The sequence below is a fragment of the Oncorhynchus gorbuscha genome, linkage group LG02, assembly GCF_021184085.1.
Source record: "Oncorhynchus gorbuscha isolate QuinsamMale2020 ecotype Even-year linkage group LG02, OgorEven_v1.0, whole genome shotgun sequence".
NCBI lineage: Eukaryota > Metazoa > Chordata > Actinopteri > Salmoniformes > Salmonidae > Oncorhynchus > Oncorhynchus gorbuscha.
In genome coordinates this window covers 103,718,736-103,728,041 of record NC_060174.1, presented here as the reverse complement: position 1 = coordinate 103,728,041, position 9,306 = coordinate 103,718,736, and positions in this window count along the sequence as shown.

Genomic DNA, 9,306 nt, shown 5'->3' with positions numbered 1-9,306 from the left:
TATACGATGTGAGCAAATGAGGTGAGATAAGGGAGGTAAAGGCAAAAAAAGGCCATGGTGGCAAAGTAAATACAATATAGCAAGTAAAACACTGAAATGGTAGATTTGCAGTGGAAGAATGTGCAAAGTAGAAATAAAAATAATGGGGTGCAAAGGAGCTAAATAAATAAAATAAATACAGTAGGGAAAGAGGTAGTTGTTTGGGCTAAATTATAGGTGGGCTATGTACAGGTGCAGTAATCTGTGAGCTGCTCTGACAGTTGGTGCTTAAAGCTAGTGAATTGTCTTGATACAACATTTTGAACAGATATGCAATGGTTAATTGGATCAGTCTAAAACATTGCACATACACTGCTGCCAGCTCGTGGCCAAAATCTAAATTGCACCTGGGCTGGAATAATACATTATGTCCTTTCTCTTGCATATCAAAGATACAATACAGAATAATGGTTGTTTTTTTCTTTGTATTATCTTTTACCAGATCTACTGTGTTATATTCTCCTACATTCCTTCCACATTTCCACAAACTGCAAAGTGTTTCCTTTCAAATGGTATCAATAATATGAATATCCTTGCTTCAGGGCCTGAGCTACAGGCAGTTAGATTTGGGTATGTCATTTTAGGCTAAAATTGAAAAAAAAAAGTGGGTGGATCAAATCCTTATTTACAATGGCAGCCTACCCCAGTCAAACCCTTCCCTAACCACACTGTACCAATTGTGCACCACCCTATGGGACTCCTGATCACAGCTGGTTGTTATACTGCCCGGGATCAGACCAAGGATTGAGCTAGGGTCTGTGGTGACGCCTCTAGCACTGAGACACAGTGCCTTAGACCGCTGCGCCACTCGGGAGTATTAAATCTAGGTTATGTTGAATGGGCACAGATGGCGAAGGGCTTTCTTTCTGCATCCATGTGTGATGTCAGTGTGTCATGTACAGAAAAGGGGCCTATACTATCCAGACTTCATTTTGTATTGGAGATGTTTAATATGCGTCTGGAAGGAGAGTTTACAGTCTAGCCAGACACCTAGGTATTTGTAGTTGTCCACATACTCTAAGTCAGAACCGTCCAGAGTAGTGATGCTAGTCCGGTGGGTGGGTGCGGGCAGCGATCGGTTGAAGAGCATGCATTTAGTTTTATTAGCGTTTAAGAGCAGTTGGAGGCCACAGAAGGAGTGTTGTAACCTAACCTGAACATTTACATTAACCAGACCATTTACATTAACCTGACCATGTGCATTAACCTGACCATGTACATTAACCTGACCATGTGCATTAACCTGACCATTTACATTAACCTGACCATGTGCATTAACCTGACCATTTACATTAACCTGACCATGTGCATTAACCTGACCATTTACATTAACCTGACCATGTACATTAACCTGACCATTTACATTAACCTGACCATCTGCATTAACCTGACCATGTGCATTAACCTGACCATGTGCATTAACCTGACCATGTGCATTAACCTGACCATGTACATTAACCTGACCATTTACATTAACCTGACCATCTGCATTAACCTGTGGGTTGGGACTTACGTAAGGTATTAATTTACAGGTCAGCTCAGCGATGTTCTTTGAAAGTACAGAGCTTCTTGTTCATTCCTGATAAGAATATTCTACGAGTCTTTGCTCCTATACCCATAGAATAATAATTCAGGAGTCACAGTAGATAGTAAATCAAATAGATTCATTTGAGAGTGATTGGTGTAAGTTAATTCATATTGGGTTGGGTTTATATCTGTCCCTGGTGGCTTATGAGGCCAATTACCAGAACCCAGTAGTGCCTAACATGGAAATCCTAGAACAAGAGAAAGGGGTGCCAAAATGTCTCTGTAATTTAGAGTGATGTAGAGAAAGGGGAGCCAAAATGTCTCTGTAATGTAGAGTGATGTAGAGAAAGGGGACCCAAAATGTCTCTGTAATTTAGAGTGATGTAGAGAAAGGGGACCCAAAATGTCTCTGTAATGTAGAGTGATGTAGAGAAAGGGGAGCCAAAAGGTCTCTGTAATTTAGAGTGATGCAGAGAAAGGGGAGCCAAAATGTCTCTGTAATTTAGAGTGATGTAGAGAAAGGGGAGCCAAAATGTCTCTGTAATGTAGAGTGATGCAGAGCAAGGGGAGCCAAAAGGTCTCTGTAATTTAGAGTGATGCAGAGAAAGGGGAGCCAAAATCTCTCTGTAATTTAGAGTGATGCAGAGAAAGGGGAGCCAAAATGTCTCTGTAATTTAGAGTGAAGCAGAGAAAGGGGAGCCAAAATCTCTCTGTAATTTAGAGTGATGCAGAGAAAGGGGAGCCAAAAGGTCTCTGTAATTTAGAGTGATGTAGAGAAAGGGGAGCCAAAAGGTCTCTGTAATGTATAGTGATGTAGAGAAAGGGGAGCCAAAATCTCTCTCGTTAGTGCCAAGAAGTCGAGGGACTGGAGGAGGCATAATTTAGAGTGATGCAGAGAAAGGGGAAACAAAATGTTCTCTGTAATGTAGGAGTGATGTAGAGAAAGGGGAGCCAGAAAAAGGTCTCTGTAATGTAGAGTGATGTAGAGAAAGGGGAGCCGTTGAGTGTAAAGTTTCTCTGTAATTTAGAGTGATGCAGAGAAAGGGGAGCCAAAAGGTCTCTGTAATATAGAGTGATGTAGATCAAACAAAGAAACCGTTGTACTGTAATGAAATGAAATGAAAAGGTCTCTGTAATGTAGTTCTATTCAGTGATGTAGAGAAAGGGGAGCCAAAAGGTCTCTGTAATTTAGAGTGATGCAGAGAAAGGGGAGCCAAAAGGTCTCTGTAATAATAGAGTGATGTGAGAGAAATGGGAGCCAAAAGGTCTCTAGTGAAATGTAGAGAAATGATGCAATTAGAAAGGGAGCCTGAGAAGAAAGGTCTCTGTAATTTAGAGTGATGCAGAGAAAGGGGAGCCAAAAGGTCTCTGTAATATAGAGTGATGTAGAGAAAGGGGAGCCAAAAGGTCTCTGTAATGTAGAGTGATGTAGAGAAAGGGGAGCCAAAAGGTATCTGTAATGTAGAGTGATGCAGAGAAAGGGGTACCAAAAGGTATCTGTAATATAGAGTGATGTAGAGAAATGTTCTTTGGAAGTTCATTCCTGATAAGAATAAAGGTCTCTGTAATGTAGAGTAGATGCAGAGAAAGGGGAGTTAAAAGGTTAATGTAATATAGAGTGATGGAAATCCTAGAACAAGAGAAAGGGGAGCCAAAATGTCTCTGTAATTTAGAGTGATGTAGAGAAAGGGGGAGCCAAAAGGTCTCTGTAATTTAGAGTCATGTAGAGAAAGGGGAGCCAAAATGTTAATGTAATATAGAGTGATGTAGAGAAAGGGGAGCCAAAAGGTATCTGTAATGTAGAGTGATGCAGAGAAAGGGGAGCCAAAATGTCTCTGTAATGTAGAGTGATGTAGAGAAAGGGGAGCCAAAATGTCTCTGTAATTTAGAGTGATGTAGAGAAAGGGGAGCCAAAATGTTAATGTAATATAGAGTGATGTAGAGAAAGGGGAGCCAAAAGGTATCTGTAATGTAGAGTGATGCAGAGAAAGGGGAGCCAAAAGGTCTCTGTAATGTAGAGTGATGTAGAGAAAGGGGAGCCAAAATGTCTCTGTAATTTAGAGTGATGTAGAGAAAGGGGAGCCAAAATGTTAATGTAATGATGCAGAGAAAGGGGAGCCAAAATGATGTAGAGAAGAAAGGGGAGCCAAAAGGTCTCTGTAATATAGAGTGATGTAGAGAAAGGGGAGCCAAAATGTCTCTGTAATTTAGAGTGATGTAGAGAAAGGGGAGCCAAAAGGTATCTGTAATGTAGAGTGATGCAGAGAAAGGGGTACCAAAAGGTATCTGTAATATAGAGTGATGTAGAGAAAGGGAAGCCAAAAGGTCTCTGTAATGTAGAGTGATGCAGAGAAAGGGGAGCCAAAAGGTTAATGTAATATAGAGTGATGCAGAGAAAGGGGAGCCAAAAGGTCTCTGTAATTTAGAGTGATGTAGAGAAAGGGGAGCCAAAATGTCTCTGTAATTTAGAGTGATGCAGAGAAAGGGGAGCCAAAAGGTCTCTGTAATTTAGAGTCATGTAGAGAAAGGGGACCCAAAATGTTAATGTAATTCAAATCAAATCAAACTTTATTAGTCACATGCGCTGAATACAACAAGTGTAGACAAGAACCTTTTTGATTGGCCTATACCTGTTGTTCGTGTCCCCTCATTTGTGCCACAGGCTATGAGCCGGCCTGTGACATTACCGTGAAATACTTACTTATAAGTCCTTAACCAACAGTGCAGTTCAAGAAGAAGAAAATATTTACCAAGTAGGCTAAAATAAAAAGTAAAAACAAAAAGTAACACAATAAGAATAACAATAACGAGGCTATATACAGGAGGCACCGGTACCGAGTCAGTGTGCTGGGGTACAGGATAGTCGAGGTAATCTGTACATGTAGGTGGGGGCGACGTGACTACATAGATAACAAACAAACAGCGAGTAGCAGACGTGTACAAGGAGGGGGAGAGGCATTTTCATGAATTGTTCAGCAGTCTAAGGGCTTGGGGGTAGAAGCTGTTGAGGAGCCTTTTGGTCCTAGACTTGGTGCTCCGGTACCACTTACCATGTGGTAGCAGAGAAAACAGTCTATAACTTGGGAGACTGGAGTCTCTGACAATTTTATGGACTTCCCTCTGACACCGCCTATTATATAGGTCCTGGATGGCAGGAAGCTTGGCCCCAGTGATGTACTGGGCTGTTTGCACTACCCTCTGTAGCACCTTACGGTTAGATGCCGAGCAGTTGCCATACCAGGCGGTGATGCAACCGGTCAGGATGCTCTCAATGGTGCTGCTGTAGAACCTTTTGTTGATACCAAATCTTTTCAGTCTCCTGAGGAGGAAAAGCTGATCCTCAACACGGGGGGGGTGCCCTCAGGGGTGCGTGCTCAGTCCCCTCCTGTACTCCCTGTTCACTCATTACTGCACGGCCAGGTACGACTCCAACACCATTATTCATTTTGCCGATGACACAACAGTAATAGACCTGATCACCGACAACGATGAGACAGCATATAGGAAGCAGGTCAGAGACCTGGCTGTGTGGTGCCAGGACAACAACCTCTCCCTCAACGTGATCAAGACTAAGGAAATGATTGTGGACTACAGGAAAAGCAGGACCAAGCACGCCCCCCATTCTCATGGACAGGGCTGTAAGTGGAGCAGGTTGAGAGCTTCAAGTTCCTTGGTGTCCACATCCCCAACAAACTCACATGGTCCAAGCACTCCAAGACAGTCGTGTAGAGGGCACAACAAAACACCTGTTGTATTCGGTGCCTGTGACAAATAAAAGTGGATTTGATTTGAATATTCACAGCTGGGGCAGAGACGGGGTTAACTGGTTTACCAACGTGTATCTCCCAAATAGTAACCTGAGTCTATCTGGTTTCTTATATTTCCACCCCCTCTCTAGTCTTTGTCATAAAACACAAGTGTAGTCACTGCAACCCTCAGGCCTGTCGCTGTCTCACTCACAAAACTTGGAGGTAGAACCGCATGGTCACACTCATGGTCAAACACACACACACGCACGCACGCACGCACGCGCGCACACACACACACACACACACACACACACACACACACACACACACACACACACACACACACACACACACACACACACACACACACACACACACACACACACACACACACACACACACACACACACACACACACACACACACACACATTTACATTTCTCAGGCAGAGACAGCTTGCTGGATCATTACTGACATGACATGAATCATTGAAAAGGCTCTGTTGTTCCTCAATACATCTCTCTCATGGTTACAGCCTTTACACACACACACACACACACACACACACACACACACACACACACACACACACACACACACACACACACACACACACACACACACACACACACACACACACACACACACACACACACACACACACACACACACACACACACACACACACACACACACACACACACACACACACACAGAAAGAGAGAGTTGAATGCCTCAGTAATGCTTGAGTGCCTCCATGCATCTCGTCAGATGAGTTGCTCTATACATCTCGTCAGATGAGTTGCTCTATACATCTCGTCAGATGAGTTCCTCCATGCATCTCGTCAGATGAGTGGTTCCATGCATCTCGTCAGATGAGTGCTTCCATACATCTCGTCAGATGAGTTCCTCCATGCATCTCGTCAGATGAGTGGTTCCATACATCTCGTCAGATGAGTGCTTCCATACATCTCGTCAGATGAGTGCCTCCATACATCTCGTCAGTTTGTTTTTCCAGTATGAGCTACTCCAGGTCAGATGATAACATGTTGGTTTTCCATGTAAGGCTTGTGCGCAGGAGTATATTGAAGTTACATAAGGGTTATAATAAAGGGAACAATGCTAAATGGCCCAAGTCATTTATTTACAAGGTGAGCTGATGACAGCAATTTGGGTGATACTTTATATTAGGTTAGGGTTAGGGTTAGGTTAGGTTAGGGCTGGGGTTGGGGTTAGGGTTGGGGTTAGGTTAGGGTTGGGGTTGGGGGGTTGGGGGTTGGGGTTAGGTTAGGGTTGGGGTTGGGGGGTTGGGGTTAGGGTTGGGGTTAGGTTAGGGTTGGGGTTGGGGTTGGGGTTAGGGTTGGGGTTGGGGTTAGGGTAAGGGTTGGGGCTAGGGTTGGGGCTAGGGTTGGGGTTAGGGTTGGGGTTGGGGTTGGGGTTAGGGTTGGGGTTGGGGTTAGGGTTGGGGTTGGGGTTGGGGTAAGGGTTGGGGTTGGGGTTGGGGTTGGGGTTAGGGTTGGGGTAAGGGTAAGGGTAAGGGTAAGGGTAAGGGTAAGGGTAAGGGTTGGGGTTGGGGTTGGGGTAAGGGTGGGGTTGGGGTTGGGGTTGGGTTTAGGGTAAGGGTTGGGGTAAGGGTAAGGGTTGGGGTTGGGGTAAGGGTAAGGGTTGGGGTTGGGGTTAGGTTAGGGGGTATGGGGTAGGGGTAGGGGTAGGGGTAAGGGTAAGGTTTAGGGTTGGGGTAAGGGTAAGGGTAAGGGTAAGGGTAAGGGTAAGGGTAAGGGTAAGGGTAAGGGTAAGGGTTGGGGTTGGGGTTAGGTTGGTTGGGGTTGGGGTTAGGGTTAAGGGTAAGGGTTGGGGTTGGGGTTGGGGTTAGGTTGGGGTAAGGGTTGGGTTAGGGTTGGGGTAAGGGTTTGGGTAAGGGTTGGGTTTAGGGTAAGGGTAAGGGTTAGGGTTAGGGTAAGGGTTGGGGTTAGGGTTATGGTTATGGTAAGGGTAAGGGTAAGGGTTAGGGTTAGGGTAAGGGTTGGGGTTAGGGTTATGGTTATGGTTATGGTAAGGGTTAGGGTAAGGATTAGAGTAAGATTAGGTTTTAGGGTTAGGGTTAGGGTAAGGGTGAGGGTGAGGGTTAGGGTTAGAGTTAGAGTTAGGCCAATGTTTAGGGTAAGGTTAGTGTTGGGGTTAGGGTTGGGGTAAGGGTTAGAGTTACGGTTAGGCCAAGATTAGGTTCAGGGTAAGAGTTAGTGCTGCTGCTGTAAGTACCAGTCTAGGGTTATGATCACCTAACCCTAATCCAACACTGCCGTAAAGTATAATGTGTTTTAATGCAGTATGTCTCTGTTACAAACACATGATTCTAATGATGTCATGATCCTACTTGCACTCATGAGCTATTTTACAGCACTTGGTATCATTAGTCAGTGGTCTGGTCATGGTCTGGTTCAATTGGATAGACAAAATAATGAGTGCCAAGTTCATCTATAATTTCCTCCCTCTATTCCATATTCGGCTGCTCTAGAGTACATTCCCACCATGGAGTGACTGACCATTTGAAAAGGCAAACATTTACTGTGACTCAGATTGATTTAAATTGCTTTTCACGCAATCATGAGGAAAATAGACATACTGTAGGGAAATGGTTCCCCCAGTCATTTCCTCCGTATGTCTTATCAGTACCAGATAAATCACCGTGACAGCCAAACAGAAGCCTGGAAGCCCCCCCCCCCCAGGGCGAGTCACTCTGACTCCTGCTGAACACAACACACCAAACACCACACCTCACCCCTCCCCACACCACACCTCACCCCTCCCCGCACCACACCTCACCCCTCCCCTCCCCTCACACCACACCACACCCCTCCCCACACCACACCTCACCCCTCCCCTCCCCGCACCACACCTCACCTCACCTCACCTCACCTCACCTCACCCCTCCCCTCACACCACACCTCACCCCTCCCCGCACCACACCTCACCTCACCCCTCCCCTCACACCACACCACACCCCTCCCCTCCGCTCACACCACACCACACCACACCCCTCCCCTCCCCGCACCACACCACACCACACCTCACCTCACCTCACCCTCCCCTCACACCACACCACACCCCCCCTCTCCTCACACCACACCACACCACACCACTCCCCGCACCACACCACACCCCTCCCCTCACACCACACCATACCACTCCCCTCCCCACACCACACCCCTCCCTCCCCGCACCACACCTCACCCCTCCCCTCACACCACACCACACCACACCCCTCCCCTCCCCTCCCCTCCCCACACCACACCACACCACACCCCTCCCTCCTCCCCTCCCCTCACACCACACCACACCCCTCTCCCCCCACACCACACCACACCACACCACACCCCTCCTCACACCACACCACACCACACCCCTCCCCTCACACCACACCACACCACCCCTCCCCTCACACCACACCACACCCTCCCCTCACACCACACCACACCACACCCCTCCCCTCACACCACACCACACCCCTCCCCTCACACCACACCACACCACACCCCTCCCCTCCCCGCACCACACCTCACCCCTCCCCTCACACCACACCACACCCCTCCTCTTACACCACACCACACCACACCACACCCCTCCCCTCACACCACACCACACCCCTCCCCTCCCCGCACCACACCTCACCCCTCCTCTCACACCACACCACACCTCACCCCTCCTCTCACACCACACCACACCTCACCCAAATGTCTGGGAGAGAAACGTCAAATCATATAGGTAGAAAGCAGGAAGTTATTCAACCGGTGTGTGTGTGTGTGTGTGTGTGTGTGTGTGTGTGTGTGTGTGTGTGTGTGTGTGTGTGTGTGTGTGTGCGTGCGTGCGTGCGTGCGTGTGTGTGTGTGTTTATCAAGAGAGAAAGAGCGAAAGCAGGTCAATGTTGTCCCTGACTAAACACACATCAACACACCACCTTGTTACAATAACGACACACTGACTGACTGCCATA